This window comes from Rhineura floridana, chromosome 6, assembly GCF_030035675.1.
Source record: "Rhineura floridana isolate rRhiFlo1 chromosome 6, rRhiFlo1.hap2, whole genome shotgun sequence".
Lineage (NCBI taxonomy): Eukaryota > Metazoa > Chordata > Lepidosauria > Squamata > Rhineuridae > Rhineura > Rhineura floridana.
Window position 1 is genome coordinate 61,494,678 of NC_084485.1, and position 22,774 is coordinate 61,517,451.

General features: G+C 41.9%; 2 long non-coding RNA genes across 2 annotated transcripts in view; one reads left to right on the forward strand and one right to left on the reverse strand.

The window, feature by feature from the left end:
- The window catches only part of LOC133386657 (uncharacterized), a 68,647-nt gene that overhangs the window by 34,830 nt on the left and 11,043 nt on the right, over positions 1-22,774 (forward strand). The window lies entirely within an intron of this gene.
- Positions 1,155-22,707, reverse strand: LOC133386656 (uncharacterized). The gene is made up of 3 exons (XR_009763235.1): positions 22,656-22,707; positions 17,434-17,536; positions 1,155-1,534 (listed from the first exon to the last, which is right to left on the reverse strand). It is a non-coding gene; the product is annotated as an uncharacterized LOC133386656 (long non-coding RNA).

Consider the following 22,774-nt stretch of genomic DNA (forward strand, 5'->3'; position numbering starts at 1 on the left):
AGCCATTCAAGTGGTCCTGCACCTTGTCAGCCTCACTGCTGCTCCCCCTCCCCTCTCCCTTTGCCTCCAAGGAAGCAGCAGCAACATGACCAACCAAGGGTCAGGTGACATTTGCCACCCCACCATGCCATCTGCTACTGAGTAGTCCCTGTGACTCTTCATTTTATCTCTTCCTATGATCAGTGTGTTGTTCTGTGGCATGGGAAACCTGAGTTCTAGTCTGACTGCCACTGCCCTTTCCACTATTACCAGTAGGACACTCAAAAGGTAGGCTTTGTCTTGCAAAACTGACATCAGCATATGCTAGGAACAGGAACTGAACTAGCAGCTCTTTTCTACTAGGCCACCATGTCCCTCCCTCCATTTGCAGAATGGCTATTCCCACCACAAAGAAACCAATACATATTTGTTGTGTTCAGTTTTATAGACATTCTCTGATGGGGAAACCACAAAGGAACCAGCCTCCTAATTACTTGTGGACTCTGTGTAGACTCTTCCTCCCCACCACCACCACCTTTTCCTTTATTGAAATCCAATAATTGTGACAACACAAAGCCATTAGAAACACTGAAATAAACACCATTGAGGTAGAATTAAAGTAAAAATAAATACAATGACCACATGGTACAAAGGTGAACCAAATTTCAAAGCAATTGAAAATTGGACTCTTCTTGAATGTATTTATGTGCATTGAGGTTGGGAGAGATTCAGTGGTATCATCTTGGTGTTCCTACCTTGACCATCTGTAGCATGGTATTTTCTATATACAGAGAATGTGGGACATTGTCACATGTTGAGTCATTCTTTCCATACATGGACATTGTCACAGTTGTTAGGTAGTGAAAGAATTGCCAGGGATGCTATGGTAGTGACCTTGGTGTTGATTCTAAGGCTATTCTTGTGGTTTTGATTCTACTGCTCAGTACGTAGGAACCTAATGTTATGGCAGTATTAGAGCTTGTTGCCAGTCACTAGTGGCATAAAATCAGTTTACAAACTATATGCCAGATAGTTGTTTTATTTTTTTGTCCTTCTATGGATATGGCACAAAATGATCCCAGCAGAAAAGTAAACTTTCAGGTTTAGCTAATCATCTGTTCTAATCTATGTTCAATTCTGAACTACTTACAAGAGCAAAAAAAATAACTCCCATAGACAATCTGAACAGATTATTTTAATGAGAGCTGGGAAGTGAAGAGCAAATGACTCAAAATGAGATTCTTCAACATTTTTACATATGTCTTTGAGGAGCCGTGGTATGCTTGAGTCAGCAGGAATGTAGCAAGAGACTGAGGCTGACAGGAGTTTAACTCCCTTTCCACTCTTGTATATTGTTTTTTCTTCTCTCTCTCTCTCTCTGCCCCCATCCCCATTAGCTAAGCTGAACATCATATGTGAAAGCTGTATGTTATCAGCAACTCTATTTTCTGCTTGTAATTGTCTTTTTATCTGGTACAGTCAGCAATGTCCAGTTCACACTTGCTGTTGATTCTCCCATGTAAACATCAAATGCTGAAAGATTTGATCTTCCTACCTGTGCAAGAAGAGAAATTAAAATAATGTTAATATTCACTAATAGGCAAAAAAACAAAACCTTGATATTTAAGAACGTACCTACAGCCAACATATATTTCTATCAAACTTTGCAAGGAAATTGGGCAGCTATAGTGAATGCACCAGGGGATCAGGAGACCTGACCTCCTCTCTGAGATATTGTACTGCCTACAGATGTGTAAAAATGCAAACACCATTTGGGTTGGTCTTTCACAGTCCAATCCACTTGCTGTGTAGCTTGACACAAGTGAAAAACATAAGATTGTGCATTAATTGTAAAGATGATTTTAATGTTAAATATATTTTAATTCTTACAACCTGCCTGAGAGGCCCTTTTAGGGAGGTTTATAAATAAACAAATGGCTGAGAAGAAACATATATTTACTTCTGTGTTCTGGGTAAGTCTAGGCAGTGATAGCTTTTAAAATGTTGAAAGGTAGGTCGATGGCAAGAAGAATGTTTGAAAACCTTCGTTGGGATGCTTCAAACAATAGCCATGGCATTTCCCCTTCTCTGTGTGCTTCTGCACAACCACTTCTCTCTGAAAACATGAAGACCCCCTGCACTTCACATACAGCTTTCCAGTAGCCAGCTCTCCTCTAGCTCCTAGTGCATAGATTACTTCCACAAAGAACATGAATATGCAACATACTGGAGAAGAGGAGACTACTGAATGTGTGGTGTAGGAAGGCCTTGCATTGTGAGGAATTGCTGGGTACATTAGAGCCATTCAATGTACATTGCAGCAGTGGACCACTGGTTGAGGGTTGATTGTTAAGAGGTTTCATAAAACACCTCTGGGCATTCATTCGGTGTAACAGATCCACATGTGCAAAGATTCTGCATGCACAAAAAGGAAAGGACTGTGACCAACATAGTTTAAGTTTCTAGATAAGCTAAAAAGAAAAAAGAAAGTGGGTGGTAAGTTTCTACTGATGTCATAAACACAATGCCAGGTTATACACATGATTATCTTTGGGGGGGGTGCAAACTGCAGAACCATTATTGTGTTCACATTTTTATGAATTGGCACCACTAGGAACAGCTGGTGCAGTGGGGTGATGTCACATATCTCCGAACACTGGCATCCCTTTCACTTACCTGAATAGTGCATGGGTGGACATGGTGGTGGCAAGGTTGGGACTGTGTGAGTGAGCATGCTGGCACCCATCAGTGCACCCACACAGCCCCAAACTCACCACCAGACCATCCAGGAAAGCAGCAACAACTCTGGCACTGCAGCACTGCCCTACCATGCTGGCCACTCCTGTAGCATCTCTACATAGACATCACACCTATGCTGCAGTTATTCCTGTGTAGTAGTGGCTTTCTTTAGCCACATCAAAGTAGCGGTACCAGTTGGTACAAATGACACATCCCATCCAGGTAATGAGCTCATTTTCAGTCTGGCTTGTTTCCCAAGGCAATCCAGTAGGAATTGCTCCTGTATGAAATTAGTCCCTATTATTCTAAGCCTGCCCAAAGAAAGATTTGGACAGGGACTTCTGAAATGATTTGGAGTCAGTCTAGTGTGCTGTCTTCTGAAGCAGTCCCAGTCCAGGATTTTATTAGCATTCAGGCCTTCTTTATATATAAAATTCCCCAGACAGAAATATCCCATTGGTTCAGTCACAATAGAGGAAGGAACATCTAATCTGGCAGCATGTCATGTGTTTCATGTGAGTATGACAGGTAATATTATGTTGACTAATCATCATTGTTGTTGTCATCGTCATTTAATTACCTGCCCTACACCCTAAGGTCCCGGGGCGGGTTATAACAATTTAAAATACAACGTTAAAAACAGGTGTATGTTTTAAAATACAATCACAAGAATGGGGTGGCCCCTAAAAACACAAGTATGCCAGTGTGGTAAGATATAGTTGATTTGGGTTTTTGGAATTTAGATTTCTTTTTTAAAAATTGACTTATTATGTAAGAATGCCATTTTATATATTTGATAAATTAGTTAATAAAAATATGGGAGGTGGGAAAGATTAACCAGGACTTACAAGATCTCAACAGGGTGGTTTACAACAGATGCTATTGGAGGTCGCTGATTCATAGGGTCTCCATAAGTCGTAATTGACTTGAAGTCACATAACACAGAGAGAGAGCTCTCTCCACAGGCTAGACCTGGCCTAACTCTCTAGTTCTGTTTGAACCAGAGTTGTTTTAATAAAGCCAGTCTTGTTTGCAAGACTCTCTGCATGATGTATCTTACTGCCTCCCTGCTTCAGATCAGAAATAACAAAGTCCTATAGAGAGATAAGCTTTGTGTTTTGAAGCTGTCTTTTCCCAGAGGCAGAAAGCAATAGATAGATGTGCTACATATTAATACCACTGGAATTGTACTACAGAAAGATTTGACCCCTTTGCTTTTTGTTGTCTATGTAAGTTCTTTCTCTTGTCCCCTTCACTGTAGTTTATTACAGAGCATGAGATGTGATTGCATCACTTATTTTATCTGCTTATTACATTTATATTTCCCTCTTCAGTTAAGGTCCTCAGCATAGGTGGAATGTTCAAGCAGTCTTTCATCTCAACTCCTCCCAGATCCTGCTGGGAGGAAGGGAGGGATATAAATCAAATAATAAATAAATAAACAAATAAATACCATACAAGTGATGCCCCAATGTAATTAGCTTCAGCTTCAGCTACACAAGAGGCCTTCAGACCATTCTCTGGGTCCCAGTTAGGGAGGAAGGATGAATCCATTTTAAATGGATTTATACATGGATTTTGGTGGTTCTGACCTGATCGAGCTTTGCTCACATTAGACTGCCTTTTGCATCTAGCGCCCACTTATGTCTGAGTTGTTCATGAAGAAACAAAGGGTGTGGGGCACTCGCTTTTCACTATGGATGGAAGGATCTGTCATTTTGGTTCTCTGAGTTTCTCATTTTTCCAGTCTTCGGTTTCCAATTCGGTTCTCCACATTTGTGCTACTATCTGTTATCTTTTCGACACCTACTGAAGACCTTCCTCTTTCAGCAAGTTTTTAAAGTAGAGACCTTATCCCAGTATGCGTCTGTGTTGGGATTGCTTTTTAATGTGTTTTTAAAGCTTTTTTAAAAAAATATGTTTTAAAAATTTTTTTAAAAAAAGATGTTTTTAAAGAGTTTTGTTTTAATATGTTTTTAGTGATGCTTTGTTGTAATATATTTTAAAGTCTGTTTTTATGATGTTTTAGACTGTTTTTAGTACTTTTGTTTGCCGCCCTGGGCTCCTACTGGGAGGAAGGGTGGGATATAATTTTTCCAATAACAACAACAACAACAATAATAATAGTGATTAAAAAAAGAAAATGCTCATGACTATTCTGAAGCAATTTAGTGCGAATTCCTCCTAATAAACAAATTTTTGTATGCGGTTCTGACTAATATACACATTTTTGTCAATTTATCCTAATATAAGGAACTTTTGTATGCTATTTTTGCTAAAATATTCATTTTGAACATTTTCCCCTGATATCCTTTTTTTTAAAAATTGCTTGGTTGCAGAACTGCATTGCAAAACTTGCATAAGTGCAAATTTTAAAGGAATGTTATGTTTCGGTTCTCATATTGCTTTGGAAAGTGCAAATTTGATAAATTCCACTTTAAGTGTGATGTGAATCAAATTTCTCCCCCATTCCTTCTTCTCATCGATATTAAGAAGCAAGATGGGAATTAGATAAAATCCATGTGGATAAGGTCAAGATACTGATTTTCAGAAAACTCCATCCTTGACCCTAATATAGACACAAATGTTATTAACCATGGTTATGAAATCATCTAGACCGTTTACAAAATCTCACCTGTGCATGTGTAAATATGCACAGGATCAGACTGCACATAAGGAGGTGTAAAAGCTGAATGACTCTGGGAGATCTAAATCTTTTTTCCCCCAAGAATGAGAGGATGTCAATATGCACACAACAGAAAAATAGCTTTTTAATGGTCAACAGTAATAATAGACCTATTCAAAATTTCATGAATAAGATAGATACAATCTATGATCTATGCATTATACACATGGCTCATAAAATTAGGATATTGGCTCAATTCCAGATTCAGATCTCAGTCACTCACATACACATGTTTTTGAGATGTCTCCTGCTACCTGTCGCATGAGTTATATATTAGTTATTATTATTATTTAAAATATTTCTGTCCTGCCCTTCTACCCTAAAATGGGGCACTCAGGGCGGCTCACAATAAAATCATAAAAAAACTATAAAATGTATAAAATTGATAAAAATATATAAAATACAGTTAAGAAACCTAGGGGAGTGATATTAAAAGGGGATTAAGGCCGTGACTCAGCTTTTGGGGGAGCTTTTTCCTTGCGGAGAGGGGGGACGCAAGGGAGACAAGTCTGCAGATATGCCATCCCCAGCATGTGGGGGGAGACTGTGGTGGCAGCGGTGGCTCCTGGCCTGCTCCCCATGTTTGTCTTCGTTGCGTGCTACCCTGGCGCGACCGAGGAGCCTTCCTTGCTCGGCAGACTCGCGGATAGGACTCTCCCAGAGGCGCGCCAGTGCTGTTGGTCACTCGACGCCACGGCTTGAGATCTGGCTGCCAGGGAAGAGCTACGGCAGGCAGTTGGCGGAGACTGGTGGAGTTTAAAAGGACTTTTGTTACTAGAAGAATGAGACTGTGAATAACATCGTGGGTGGGGTGGTTCTAGTAGCTAAGTTGAAGTTGAAATTGTGTTACTTCTTTTCTACTTTTGCCATATTGACTAGCTGTGTAATAGGATTGTTACAATGTGTAATGTTATATTTATAGTGTTGGTATGGTTTTTGTGTTGCTGTTATATTTGCCATTTGTTGTTTCTCTATTATTGTTGTATTATTTTGCTTGAAATTGTTTTTGCCATTGTTTGACTTGCTGTAAGCTTTTTTATATGCAATGTGTTTTTATTTTCCTTTTTGTACATCGGTTTGAGTCCTATTTTTGGGAAAAAGCGACTAATAAATGCTATTAATAATAATAATAATAATAATTAAAGAGGTTACACTAAAAGGGGGAGGAATAAAATCAGCTTCAGACTCAGCCTTCAGTCCCTCCCAAAGGCTCTCCAGAACAGGAAGGTTTTCAAAAGTCTCCAGAATGCCATCAGGGAGGGAACAGAGCGGGCTTCTTGTGGTAGGATATTCCAGAGCTATATATGTTGTTAAGTACCCTGTGGTGAGAAAGCCAGAATTAGTGCCTGGTGGAGACATGGGGTTGCTGTGAGAAATCAAATATGGCCACTTTCATATAAGGTGGCCATGTGTTCTACTTTACAGTGGAAATACTCTGTTAGAAGTGCTGTTGAAGGACACTTCTCTAATTGAAGGTGTCCTCTGTTTGAATTGCTATTTGTTCCAGGTCTGATTTAAGATAAATAACTATTAGAAGGAAGGAAGGGGCTCTGAAGTTGCCCATCAACGTTAGTACTGAGCAGGTACATGGGCCATCTAGTTAGTCTTTCCTGCTGTGGTGAGATGTTATTGTATTTCTTCTTGAATTATAGTAATCATTTCTAAATTTGCATCTATGTATTACTACTACTACTACTACACTTTGACTACTTTCAGATTTATTGCTGTTGTTTTTGCTTTAATTTATTACCCCCATTCATCACAAGGTCCCAGGATGGGTTATAACAATTTAAAATACTTAAAAACAATGTAAAACAATTTACAATAAAAACAATCACAAAAATAGGGTGGGTCCTAAAAATCTACATCTCAAGTGCCAAAGATGAGGATAAAGAGGTGCATCTTCAGCAGTTACCAAAAACTGTATAGTTAAGTTGCCAGACGCACCTCTTTGGGACAGCATTAGGTGCTACCACAGAGAATGCCCTCTCCTGGGCTACCACCACCCAAACTTCTGAGGGGGGGGCAAACTACCAAGAGGCCCTCCTCTGCTGATGTTAACACCCAGGACGGTCTGTACGGAAGGAGGTAGCCTCTCAAATATTTGAGGCCTAAGTCATTTGGAGCTTTAAACATTAGCGTGAACACCTTGAATTGGGCCCAGAAATGAACAAGGCAACCAAATTTTGAGAGTTTGACTTGGAGAGTTTCCTTTAAAAACTTTAGACAAATTCATGGAGAATACATCTATAATTTTGTCTTATAGTGGACCTAGATGGGTGCCAGCGGATTTGAGACCAAACAGAGCCACTAAAAAATGTTTGCAGAAGTGCAAAAAAGCTTTTTTAAAAAAATTCTGGGGACAACCCCCCCAACTGTTTAATGAGAAATGAGCATGCTAAGTAGGGGGGACTAGAATGAGCTTCCTGAGCCCCTAAGAGTTCTTCAACCTTGGGTTCTCAGATGTTGAACTACAACCTCCATCACCCCCAGCCAACTTAACCAATGGACAGGGATGATAGGAGCTGTAGTCCAAACAGCAGTGGTTAGCGGGCGGTGAAGGCATGACAGTGTTGCACACCTGGTTTCCCAACACCAAGTGCTACTGCCACTTACCAAGAGGGAGACTGGGAGGGGCAAAGCACAGGAAGCTCAGTATTGGGCAGGCCTGGCAGCAGAGCCAATCCAATAGTCCTCTTGCCATGCCCTCACCAGGCTGAGCTCCTCACTCCTCATCCCTCCCTGTTACCTTATCAGTAAGCAGCAGCAATGCTCAGCATTGGGAAGCCAGGTGCACAATGCTATCCTGCTTTCATCATCCCACTGATGGAGCCCAACAATATCTAGGGATCCAAGGTTGAAGAAGACTAACTATTTAGAATCATAGATGAGGAAATGATTTGGTGGCAGGAAGTTTGAATATGAACATTCCTGTTAAACATGAGTATATTGTAACTTCTTTTGCAGGTTCCACTTGTTGATAGCTGTTAACCAAGATAGCAATGGAATGTGCATTTTCAGAGGTGGCATAATTCTGTTTACCACTCAAGATGCTGGGAACACCCAACAAGGGACAACCACTATCTCCATGCCCTGCTTGTGAGCTTGCACAGGCATTAGGCTTGTCAGTGTCAGAAACAGAATACTCTGTTGGAATAGTTGGAAATGATGCCTAGAGTGTCATTATCAGCCAGGGATCATGGGACTTGGATGTTTCAAACTCTTATTTCAGTGAGTCACCCTAATCTCCATTTTTGGCTTTAGCCAAGCAGAAGGAACTTGTAGGGAAGGGAGGTGCACACTGTGACGCCCTTCCCTGGCTCTCCCTGTCAGGTTCCTACCTGCGCGTGGCTACTGCCTGTCACTAGGCACCACCAGGGACTCCACCAGTCCGGACTGTCCTTTATTTTATTTTTTCTCTCCCCGCTCTAGCACAGATCTCAACAGATCCCCCTGCTAGGCAACCACCAGTCGCGTCCTAATACTAGTATTCCCAGAGACACTGAATACTGGTATTGTTATTCTCTTCACCGCTGCCACCATTTGTTACAGTTCCCCTTCAGCCTTGGTCATTACCTTACCCTCCCTTCCGGTCTGTGAAACCCCAGCCAAGGATCAGGCCTTTGGTAAACCAAATTAAGTATTTATTAAAGATAACAAAGCTAACAAGATTAACAAGATTTCTTCTTAAGGCACATAAGCATATGGTTTTACTCAATACTAATCCGAACTCCACCCCCCTCCTTCTCCACTCTCTCCTGGCAAACAACTCTCTCAAACCCCACCAAGCAACCCACTCTTTCTCTTCTCCCCCCAGATTCCACTCTCACTCTTCCTTTTATACGTTCAGCCATTTTAAACACTCAGCCAATCATCTAGCATTCTACTGCCCATTCACTCCCCCTCCTCTTTCACTCCACTTACCATGTATCTTCTAAACAACCAACACTTACCATATATACATTAATATAGGAACATCACATTTCCCCCCCCCTTAAACAACGGCAGAGTATTATTCCTGTTCCAGGATTTATACGTCGCGTTAACAATATAAACAAGTCTCTATGGGGAAAATGTCTTTCTTTGTCTCTCCATCTGGTCACGTCACTGCAGTCCCAGCCACTTGCCTGGAAAGTCCATCGGCCAGTACATTGTCCTTGCCTTTTATGAACTGGAAGTCCACTTGATAGTCCTGTAGGGCCCAGGACCACCTCTGCAGCATAGTGTTATGGTTTTTCATAGTCTGCAACCGTAACAAGGCCCAATGATCCGTAGTCACTGTGAATCTTCGTCCCCACATGTATGGGCGCAACTTGTTCAGTCCCCACACGACCGCTAGGCACTCCTTCTGGACCGACGAATAGTTTTTCTCCCTCGGCGTCAGCTTGCGACTCAGGTACGCCACTGGATATCTGGTGCCTTCTCTCTCCTGTAGCAAGACGACTCCCAGCGCCAGGTCCGACGCATCTGTAGCCATGATGAATGGTTTCTCATAGTCTGGTGCTATTAATATGGGTCCTTGGCACAAGGCTTGCTTCAGTAGATCAAAAGCCTTCTGACATTCATCTGTCCATACCACACGCTCAGAACACTTCTTCTTTGTTAATTCATGCAAGGGGGTTGCTATTTCCCCAAAATTTCTCATAAACTTCCTATAAAATCCAGCCACACCCAGAAATGCCCTTACTTGTTTTTTGGTTAAGGGGATCGGCCACGCTTGTATTGCCTCCACCTTGCTCCATAAGGGGGTGATTTTCCCACTCCCCACCTTATGTCCTAAATAGATTTCTTCCTTTAGTCCATACTGGCATTTCTTAGCTTTTATTGTGAGGCCTGCTTTTCTTAAGGCCTCCAATACTGTTGTCAGGTGTTGGACATGCTCAGGCACCGACTTGCTAAAAATGGCTACGTCATCGATATAGGCCACTGCAAAATCTGACATGCCTCGCAACACAGTATTGATTAGCCTCTGAAATGAACTTGGTGAGTTCCTTAGTCCCATGGGTAAGGTCACAAACTCATATAACCCATCTGGTGTACTGAAGGCAGTTTTGGCTCTGGATTGCTCGTCTAGTTCCATTTGCCAAAATCCTTTACAGAGGTGTAACGTAGAGATAATGGTTGCTGCCCCCAATAACTCTAACATTGCGTCTACCCTAGGCATAGGATACGCATCTGGGACAGTAATTTTATTGATTAGCCGATAATCAATGCAAAACCTTGTCGTTCCATCTTTTTTCGGAACCAGGACAATACTTGAGGCCCAGGGACTGATGGATTCCCTGATCACTCCTAATTCCAGCATATCTTCCACCTCCTTTTTGATCTCATTCAAAACTTTCCCATTCACACGGTACGGAACAGATCTGATTGGGGCATGATCTCCAGTATCAATGGAATGTATAACTATACTGGTTCGGCCAGGTTTGTTGCTAAAGAGATTCCTATAGGTTTTCAAAACTCTCAGAATCTCTTCTTTTACTTCCTCCTTCACCTCCTCTGACCATTCCACTTGATCTACCCCTCCTTTGTCTTTGCTTTCATGTACCAAATCTGGAAGTTCAGGCCCGCTTCCCTCAGGGAATAAGGTAACTTGCAACACCTGTACATCCCTGGTATGGTAAGGCTTCAACATATTTACATGAACCAATTTGCTTTTGTTTAATTGGTCTGTGGTGATTACATACGTCACTGTGTCAAGCCTTTCTCTGATGGTATATGGTCCTTCCCAGTTAGCCTGTAATTTGTCATGTTTCCTGGGTATGAACGCCATAACCATATCTCCCAGATCATACACACGTTCCCTGGCTGTTCTGTCATACCAGTAACGTTGCTTCTCCTGTGCTTGACTCAAATTCTTTTTCACCACCTCCATCATTGATGTTAATTTATTGTGGAATTCTAATACAAAATCTACTACAGATGTTTTGTACTCTCCCAGGGTTCCTTCCCATGAACTTTTTAATAGTTCCAAAGGTCCCCTCACTTTTCTAGTGAACATGAGTTCAAAGGGTGAGAAGCCTGTTGACTCTTGAGGGACTTCTCTGTATGCAAATAAGAAGCATCCCAAACGTTCATCCCAGTCTTGTGGGTGATCTTGAACATAGCTTCTGATCATGCCCTTCAAAACGCCATTGAATCTCTCTGTTAACCCATTAGTGGCGGGATGGTAAGTAGTGGTCTTTAGATGTTTTAGACCACAACATTTCCACATACATTGCATCACTTCTCCCATTAATACACTGCCTTGATCCATCAGCACTTCATGAGGGAAACCCAGCCTCATAAAGATTTTTAATAAAGCCTCTGCCACTACAGGGGCTTCTACAGATCTTAGTGCTTCTGCGTCTGGGTACCTCGTGGCAAAATCCACCACCACCAATAGATATTTCTTGCCATGCCTTGTGGGTTTGGAAAAAGGGCCCACCAAATCTATTCCCACTCTATAAAAGGGTTGTCCAATTATAGGAAGGGGCTTTAAGGGTGCCTTAGTCTTTACTCCACTTTTCCCCACCTTTTGGCATATTCCACAAGATAGACAATGTTGTTTTACATCTTTGGAGATGTTTGGCCAATAATAGTGTGCCGCCAATCTCCTCTTGGTCTTTTTTATTCCCAGATGTCCTGCACATGGGACATCGTGGGCTACCTCTAGCAATCTGGTTCTGTATTTGCTAGGTACTGTCAATTGCTTCACTGGTTCACATTCATCCTTTCTCTCAGCAGGCATCCACAGTCTATATAAAATCCCATTCTCACACACAACTTGATTCCTCAGTTTGTCAGTGAAAGGAATCTGTTGGGTCAGGGCTTGTTCCTTTATCTGCTTCAAACTGATATCTTTATGCAGCTCTTCCCTGAATTGCTCTGCTTCTTTCTTATCAGAGACCACTTGATACAGTTTGTCTCCTTCAGCAGGCCTGCTAGTGGTTGCTATGGTGACTTGAGGCTGGTTAACAGATTCCACCCTGTTTGTTTCAGCCCCCCTTAATATGGCTTCTTTTTCTCTGCCAATTTGCTGTCTGGTCACTACATAGATCTTTCCTTGGGCTCCCATTACATCTCTTCCCAGTATTACTGGTTCTTGTTGCTGGGCATTAATGCCTACTTTATATCGGCCCTCTCGGCCTCTCCAAGTCATTTCCACCAGGGCCACAGGCAAACTTTCTGGTTGACCCCTCACTCCTTGGATAGTCACAGTTTCCTGAGGTAATATTACCTCAGATTTTATTAAATCTGGCCTCAGTAATGTCTGAGGGGCACCAGTATCAAGCAATGCCCAATAATTTGCCCCTTGTACACTCACTTCCTCTCTCAGACTTGAATCAAGGTCTGTTACTTCTGTCCAGTTTATCTGGCAAAACTGAACCTTTTTTGCTGTTTCTAAAGCCTTGGGCTCTGTTTTCACTGCCGTTGTCTGAGCAGGATTACTAATGGGGTTGGCAACCTCACATTGAAAACGTAGGTGCCCCAGTCTACCACATTTGTAGCATAATTTCTCCTCACTTTTAGGGTACACAGATCCACTCTGGGGTGTCCTGTGCCCTTCAGATTTTACTGGAGGACTCACTCGCTGTGGTACCACATCCCTTCTGCCAGCATTATATGGTCTGGGTTTAAAATCTCTTGATGTTTTCCCCACCCAGCCAGTTCTGTTGGAGGCGAAGTGATCCGCCATCTCTGCAGCCTCCTGCACCGATGTAGGAGAACGGTCTTTTACCAGGAGCCTTATTTCTGGTGGTAACTGATGGTATAATTGATCCAATATCATGAGGTTTTTCACCTCCTCCACAGACTGAGCTTTTGTACTTGTCAGCCATTTCCCAAATATGTCCATCAGTTTTGCCCCCAGCTCCACGAAAGACCTCCCTGTCTGTATCTGGCAGTTTCTGAAAAGCTTTCTAAAATAATCAGGCCCCAGTCTGAATCTTTTAAACACTGCTTCTTTGAATTCAGCATGGGTGACGGGCCTGTCTGAGGGGAAATATTGGTATACCTCAGCCAATTCCCCTTTAATCAGGTTTGATAAATACTGCATGTATTTATCTTCAGGTAGCCCCCACAACTGAGCTGCTTTTTCAAAGGTGCTGAGGTAAATTTGAGGATCTTGACCAGGCTCACAGACAGCAAAGTCCTTTGGAGTAATTTTTATTTTTGCTCCATCTCTGTCCTTTCTTGTTTCATCAGAATGAAACTTCTCTCTTTCAAATTTTAACTTTTCTACTTGTAATTCGGCATCCACCGCTCGTTGCTTCTCCCTCTCCTCAAACCCCAATCTCATTCTCTCAATTTCCAACTCCCTCTGTTTTTCCTTCTCTGCACCTTCCATCCTCAATCTCTCAGCTTCCAACTCCCTCTGCTTGTCTTTTTCCTCAGCCTCCCATCTTAACTTCTATCTGAAGTACTCTATATAAGCGGGATTGCTTAAATATCCTTCTGGGGTCTCTTCTCTGACAGGTTGTTTTTGCTGGGCAGTTGCAAATCCTATAAGTGCTACCCTCAATTCATCTACCCCTTTACCCTCGTGAGGTAAATTGAATGTTATGCACTTCTCCACCAGCTCCTCTCTTTTCATTTTTATGTATTCAGCCATGGTGTTTGAGTTCACTCACTCTTTGCCACACACTCTTTGCCAGTCACTCTCACAAGAAATCTTGTTTTGTTATTTCTGTTTGCCACACCACTGTTAGGGATTCTCTAGTATTCGTATCTGGATTCTCTGTTGTTCGTATCCCGCCTCTGACACCACCTGTGATGCCCTTCCCTGGCTCTCCCTGTCAGGTTCCTACCTGCGCGTGGCTAGTGCCTGTCACTAGGCACCACCAGGGACTCCACCAGTCCGGACTGTCCTTTATTTTATTTTTTCTCTCCCCGCCCTAGCACAGATTTCAACAGATCCCCCTGCTAGGCAACCACCAGTCACGTCCTAATACTAGTATTCCCAGAGACTCTGAATACTGGTGTTGTTATTCTCTTCACCACTGCCACCATTTGTTACAGTTCCCCTTCAGCCTTGGTCATTACCTTACCCTCCCTTCTGGTCTGTGAAACCCCAGCCAAGGATCAGGCCTTTGGTAAACCAAATTAAGTATTTATTAAAGATAATAAAGCTAACAAGATTAACAAGAATTCTTCTTAAGGTACATAAGCATATGGTTTTACTCAATACTAATCTGAACTCCACCCCCCTCCTTCTCCACTCTCTCCTGGCAAACAACTCTCTCAAACCCCACCAAGCAACCCACTCTTTCTCTTCTCCCCCCAGATTCCACTCTCATTCTTCCTTTTATACGTTCAGCCATTTTAAACACTCAGCCAATCATCTAGCATTCTACTGCCCATTCACTCCCCCTCCTCTTTCACTCCACTTACCATGTATCTTCTAAACAACCAACACTTACCATATATACATTAATATAGGAACATCACACACACACCTAAGCATTATCGTTGAACTTGCTGATGCACTATAAGCAGGGGCACTTGTCCATTACACAGAGCAAGGCAGTTACTTCAGGAAGCAGATTTTGGGTCCCATTAAGAGGCAGATTGTTGTAAAAAGGCAGTTATTTAGTATTGGGATTTTACTGAGGGGGAGGCAACATTTCAAATTTGTACCTCAAGTTCCAAAATGCCTTAAGCCAGTCAATGAACCTAAGCTATTGTGAAACATAATCATGAATAAGAATAACATATTCATCCATAGACTGTATTAGCCATGTCCTAGCCATGTCACTAAACCAAGACAGATGATTCAGCCCAATTTAATATGAATGACAGCTTTAGCTCAGAAGACGCCTGCTACCCAGTTACCATGGCGACAGAACTGCATCTCACTCTAGGTCCAGAGGTTAAAATTTCTGATGAAGTCTCTCCATCTGAACATTTTCCCCAGAAATACTTGCTTTACTCATTATATGTTTGTTTGTGTTTGTATGGACATATACAGACATACCAAACAGCATTGCAGACAAATAAGCTCTGTATCCTAGAAGGATATTGTCAAACACTAAGGCTGCAATCCTATATAAACCTAGCTGGGAGAAAGTCCCACTTAATTTAATAGGACTTACTTCTGAGTAGGCATGCATAGGATTACACTCTTAGGACACTGTATATGAAAAATAAGAATGACAAAACAGAGCTGTATCTGAAACTGCTACGTTAAATATTTCAGCCACTGTCTTCCGCAGAAACACAACTGAGATTTCAAATAGATGCTGTGAGGCAAGATGACAGTTTAGGGAATACTCAGGATGGAATAATTTTAAGGAATGTAGCATGTGCAAGAAAGTTCTTGGAGTTTCCAAGGGGAAAAAAAGCTAGTTATAAATGAGTGTTAGGATCTTGTGAGGCTATAGATTCAGAAGTTCTCTCTTCTAACATCCCTGGATTTGATAGTTGCTTTATAGTAAGGGTTGGGAACCTCTAGACCAAAGGCCAAACTTGGCCTGCCAGGCCTCCCCCATTGGCCCACAAGGCCATTTTGGGAAGCTATTCCCACCCACCCTACACCTAACATTATACATGTCAGGTGTAGGGCAGGTAAGGCTGAGGCTAAGTTTAAAGGAAGAATCAGGAGCTTAAAGTGGGTTCTCAATTGTTCCTCTGCTGAATCAAGGCATGCTCACAATCACCTATCAGTTGTCCACCAGCTCCAACAATGTCAGAGATACAGAAGAGAAGTGTTGGGAGGATCACAAAGTCCTTTCCTATCCTCCCCCTTTCAACTTCCAGTGTCACAGATTGAAAGGAGTGGTGTTGACTTGGCTTTACAAGTCTTCTCACCCTCCCCCTATCAATCCCTGATGTCAGGATTTTGACAGGTGGAAGCGGCAACCCACCTGTCAATCATGTGATGCCATAATGACATCAAAGTTAGCCCCTGGGTTCCTTATTTGTGTTTTCTAAGGAACATCTCCAGGTCACAGAAATTGTGGCCATTAGAATTAAAATGTTTTGAAAGGTGATCCATGCTGTGGACCCTGTGGTGGGAAAGGATCCCCTTTGAGACTCCCTCAAACCACACCCACAAAGTCAAGGGTCTTGGGAGGATCAGGAGTCAGGAGGGCCTCCGTCAACCAAGAGGTGGCCAGTCAGGCACAAACAGGTACATCTACAACTACTAGTGCTAAGGGCAAGTTAGACTTTCATATAACATGCAGGTAAGAAGGAGGTAGCAAAGCTATGCCTGCCTTAACAGTTATTCCAGCTCTTCTTATACATTTATGCTTGTTATAGTTAAGTAAAATTGTGAACATAAGAACAGCCTGCTAGATCAGGCCAATGGCCCATCTAGTCCAGCATCCTGTCCTCACAGCGGTCAACCTCTGGCCCTTCAGACGATGGTGATGATAATTTTATTTATATATCACTTACATGGCATCATGGCTTCTTGTTGGCAACTGTTGTTGGACTCCAATTCCCATCAGCCCCACTCAGCATGGCCAATGGCCAGGGGTGATGGACGTTGTAGTCCAACAACAAGTGGAGAGCAACAGCTCCCGTATCCCTGTTGTAGGTGATACAGAATAGTTTGAACAGTTTGCCATTTGTTCCATCCCTTTTCCTATATTTTAGATTGTTTTCTCCCATCTCCAGTGCATAGCATTGTGCGTGTGACTCATGTCACATCTAGAAGGTTTATCACTGGGCAGCTAAGTGTCAGTGACTCTTTGACCCTCAAGCTGTAGTCAACAAAGGGGAAGCTGTGGATTGTTTCCAAAGATCTTTAAGCTTTGCCATCAATAAAACTGTCCCACAGTTTCCCTGTTTATTTATTTTTAAATTACATATCAGAGTTTCTAATTAATTTACCAGGACCCAATATTGTTATCCCCTATTCAGGACAGGACTGATAAGGGAAAGTATTCTAGATGCTTGTGCTGATAAAAGTTCATCCTCTATGGTGGTGATTAATAAGTCTTTCAAGTTGGATTGTTCTAGCCAATAAAGCCATTTCAGAGTGGTTATCAGGACAGTACACATTTTCATCTTAGCTGGACAGATTGAATAAAATGTATGCATACCTTTAAATGCAGCTCATGTGTAAACTGATGTAGACAGAAGGCAAGCAAACTCTTTCCTATGGTGGATAACTAGGTCTTTCTGCATTCAATCAATCCTGAATTTCTATGCAAAGAGCAGAAATGTGAAAATCTTATGCATTGGTTAATAAAATCAGCACTGCTTTCATTGTGTCTCTGTTGTATTCCAGGGCTGCAGGGCTGGCAGTCCAATCCACTTCCTGAGTAGCTTGGAAGAATTTGGTAACGTGCTTCTGAACAGGTGGCAATACCTGCCATCTCCAAATATGGACAATGACATTTTTGTATGTTTGTTGGTGTTCTTCTTACTTTGCTTCATTCCTGTGTTACTATTTCTATAGAGAATCTAATATAGAAAATGTTATTTCTCTCATTATTCATTCTAGAAACCTGTGTCAAACATATTTTTATTAATTTCAAACCCTTTTTATTGGTCAGTGTCATATGATGGTGAAGACAGCCTTTTATGTTTCAAATTGGAGGTTATGTTCTATTTTGATTTTGGGTGCATTAACTGAAACTGCAGTTTGAGGTAAAATCAGACTGATTACCACATGTTGCTACTTAAGCAATTACTCTAGCTGTTGGAAAAAACAAATGTTGCCTGCCCAAGTTGCATATTTTCAGCCTGCTATGCTTAAACCACTTCACTTAAGGAAAGGTGGGCATCATCAATTAAAAACATAGAGCACACCTAGAATTTTGCTAGAACATATTTCACCTCCCACTGTTTTATCTTGTGCAAACTGAGACACTCCTTATATCCATTGGAAAATATTCTGCAGAATAGTCAGTGCAATTATTCCACAATTGTTTTGGGAGTTTTTTTAGTGTTGCAAAGTGCTGCTGTACTTAACATATTAACAGAAACAGAAATAAAAGAAAATGATTTACTATAGGAAACGTCACTAAAATTGCAAAGTAAATCAAACATATTTAAAGTGACTATCTGAACTCTATCAACTGTCTTAATATTGTTGCTTCCTCCCTGCTAAAACAAGATCAGCACAGCACGTCTTGTTTCTGTTATTTGGGCTGATTGCAGATGTTGCCACAACTCACCATATCCTCAGAGGCACGTTACCAAATTCTTCCAAGCTACACAGGGCGTGGATTGGACTGTGAAAGACCAACCCAAATGGTGTTTGCATTTTGACAAATTTGTAGGGCAGTACAATATCTTAGAGAGGAGGTCAGGTCTCCTGCTCCCCTGGTGCATTCACTATAGCTGTCCAATTTCCCTACTTTTTAAAGTTTGATAGAAATATCTGTGAGCTATAGGTACATTCTTAAACCACAAGGCTTTTTGCCTATTAGTGAATTTCTCTGCTTTTTAATCCGGGAGGTAAGAAATGGGATCCTGTGTAAGCTTGCTGAGAATGGATTGATCATTTGCATGCATATTGAGTTCAGTGGGATTTACTCCCCTGCAATCATGCTTAGGATAGGTGAAACTGGCCACAGGGGATGGGGAGGGGGGGGAGGGGAGGAGGGGGAGGGGAGCAGGAAGGTGGGGGAAGGGAGGAGAAGAGCAGGTTTGATCATTTGCATGCCCCTTCCATTATGGACCTTCAGGCAGGCTTTTGGGGTTGCCTAGATTTTATCTTCACTGTTTTTAGATTTTTAATGTCTAGGTATTGTATGCCTATTTTGTATGTCGCCCAGAGTGGCTGGACAGCCAGCCAGATGGGCGACTAATAAAGTCAATAAATAAATAAATAATAAATATTGAGTTCAGTGGGATTACTCCCATGCAATCATGCTTAGGATAGGTAAAACTGACCGGGGGAGGGAGGGATGGCTGGACTGGGCAGGGAAGGGGGAGGGAAGGAGGAAGGGAGAGGAGAGGGGAAGGAGGGGAAAGCTAGGTCTGATCATTTGCATGCTTATTGAGTTCAATGGGATTTACTACTATGTAATCATGGTTAGGATAGGTAAAACTGACCATGGGGGAGGAACAGGGGGAGGGGAGAGGGGAGCGGGAGGGAGGGGGAGGGGATTGGAGGGAGAGGGGATTGGAGGGGGAGGGGCAAAGGAAGGGGCAGGGAAGGGCAGGTTTGATAATTTGCATGCTTATTGAGTTCAATGGTATTTACTCCCATGCAATCATGCTTAAGATAGGTAAAACTGACCACGGGGAAAAGGAGGAGGGGTAGGGGGAAGGAGAGGATTGGACGGGGAGGGGAGGGAAAGGGCAAGAGGGAGGAAATAGGAGGGAGGAGAAGGGAGGGTAGGTTTGACCAGTTGCATACTTTTTGAGTTCAGTGGGATTTATTTCTGTGCAATCAGATTAGAAAATGGAAATGGACTGCCTTCAAGTCGACCCCACCTTATGGTGACCCTATGAATAGGTTTTTCATGGTAAGTGGTATCCAGCGGGGGTTTACCATTGCCTTCCTCTGAGGCTGAGGGGCAGTGACTGGGCCAAGGTCACCCAGTGAGCTTCATGGCTGTGTAGGGATTTGAACCCTGGTCTCCCAGGTCATAGTCCCACACTGGCCTGGGGGAGGGGTGGGGAGGGTAGGAAGAGGGGGAGGGAAGGATATTGGGTGCGTGGATGGGCACTGGGCAGAGGGGAAGCCCCTTTCCTTTCCAAAAGGAAAACATTGTGAACAGTATCATTGCTTTTCAGCATTTTCCCCACCTTTTTATTCTACAGCAGGCACATGTAGCCTCCCACCCAAATTTAAACTAAAGCTGTCCCTGGCCTTTATTTCACTTTAGACAGTCTTGGCTTCTCTCCAAGAATCCTGGGAAGTGTAGTTAGTGAAGGGTTCTGAGAGTTGCTAGGAGATGTCCTGTTCCCCTCACACAGCTTCAATCAGAGTGGCTGATTGTTAAACTACTCTGGCCAGCTCTGTCAGGGGAATAGGAATCTCCTCTCAGCACCCTTCACAAACTACACTTCCCAGGATTCTTTGGGGGAAGCCATGACTCTCTAAAGTGAAATAAAGGTCAGGTGTGGGTGTGGCCCCCTGATTAGGCAAGATAAGCAGCTGGGAGTCTGGCTTTTAGAACACTGACAGTTGGTTCTTACTGAGCATGCCTGACACTATCATAGGGTCTCAGCCAAAATTTCTTAAATTAATTAAAATTCAGCCAGGCATTTTTTAAACTTTAAACTGCAGAAGATGAAGGTCAGAGTATGGGGCAATGTCAGTAACAGGATTACAGGTACTCTGTGAACATGGCTGATTTTTAATGAATTTCAACAGATTATGAGAACTCTGAGAGAAAAAAGTCCAAAAGGTGTCTGGGTTTTTTCTCTTTCTCTTTAGATTTGAACTCTCAGTTCTTTCTAACTGTTTTGTGTATTGCCATGAAAATTGAGTAGGTTCCCTTGCAGCCTAATTTTATGGGTGGATTTTTTTTTAAAGCAAGAACATAAAATTGTGCAAGATTCTACCTTCAGTTAGAAGTGGTGTAGCCCAGACACAGGTTTGCCACCACCTCTGTAAGAACAAAGCCTAAGTGAAGGGCAATTGATTAATGTCAAGCCTGGTTTGCTTACTGAGCAAGCAACTAGGACCAATGCCAAGTTCAAGCCCAGTGTATTTGCTAACACCAGACTCAAGAGCAACAGCAGACAGAATGTTTTTGTGGTTAGTACTGTTCCCTCCAGGCCACCAGGTTTTGCTCTGCATTTTTGAAATCAAAAGGACAAGCATATAAATAAGGGCCATATCACACTAAGATTGGGTGCTGGAGGTAATTTTGGCCTCTGATCTTTGGGCAGGTTGAAAGAAGATTTACTCTTTTAACTTTTGTACATTCCACTAATTGGGGAGATAAATATTTGTTCTGCTTCTTTATATACCTTTCCTTGCACAAGAACTTCTGCCTTTTTATTTTTTGTACCTTTGCGTACTAACCTGCCCCTTTTCAATATTCCTTTTGAGTCACAAGGCATCTTTTTAAAATCATTGCTTAAGAACATGCTTGAAAAATAACCTAACACTTGCATCCCCTTACCTAGTGGGTGTTACAGTTCACACCTCCATCATAAATTCATTTTCTTGGAAATAATTACTGTCAATTTTTAGAGCTTCCTTCTAAGTGAGTGAGTGTAGGATTTCTACCTCCTCTGCTAAAGATGTGAAGATGGCTTATAATGTTCTCCACTTCACATTTTATATTCTAACTTTCTTTGTACTGCAATCTGTTTGTTCTTTAATTATAAAGTGCTTAATATTTCACTAACATTCCATCCCCTCACTAATATGGGGAAGATGTGAACTCTTCCTCTGTGTGCAAAAGGATCCAGCTCTTCATTAGAAATCTCCTTGAACCATGAAGTCCCTTCAGTAAAGCTTACTGCACCACATGGAAGGGAAGCATACAGAGCAGAATATTGGTTATTTTGTGGAACAGAAACAGGAGATGAGAAAATAAGTGAATTTGCTGAATGAAACAGAGCAAATTGAGGGAAGGGCTGGCCTTTGCTGTGCCCTTGCTATATTTCTTCTCTGGATTAATAAAGCATCTCGGTCTCCAGGGCTGTCTGCAACATTACATTCATTTTAAAGGGATACAAACACTCACGCGGAGAGAAAAGCTTCGTCTTGACTTATTGAGTAAATTCACTAAGGAAGCCACTGAGGGAGAATAACTTCCTCAGCATGGAATGTCATTTCCTGGCACTTTAATAGAGTAGAGGTAAATGTGCATGTGCGGTGTGGAAAGAAAAGAGCCATTTTAAAATTTTAACTGGTTTGTGCAGAAAGACCAGCTATCTATAAAAAGCATCTGTAGAATACAATGGAGAACATCCTCTTCTGACAACTCAGCTCTAAATCTATTGGTATGGAAATGTCTGTTTAGGTGATTAAAGGGAATGAGATGTACAAAAAAAAAGAGTTACAATTTAGAAAGGGAGCAATATTTGTCTTTGTAGTGCATCCAGCAAAGTTGATAGATGTATTTCAGATTGATTCTGGTGGAGTTCAGGGTAAAGTTTAGCTTCTGCTTAAAGAGTAATAAAAATGGGGGGGGTAGCCTGGATTCCCATTAATAAATAATAGCAGCTCAAGTAAAAAAAGATTAAAAACAAAGCTATAGCAGTTAGCATTGAGAAATCTAATTGCCCGAAGCAAATTGCTTATGAATGCACTATTAGTATGTGATAAAAGCAAGCTTCAGGGAATTGAGGGGGGACTGCCTGAAAGGCTCAGAGAACCAGTAATAAGAGAAAAGTCCTTTTTTACCTTCAAGGCATGGAATAAAAATTTATCCACACCAGTTGTTATGGGAAGCTGCTCACATGTGATGCTAATTTCTTGGTCTGCCTAATATAATACACATTTATTTATTTATTTATTTATTT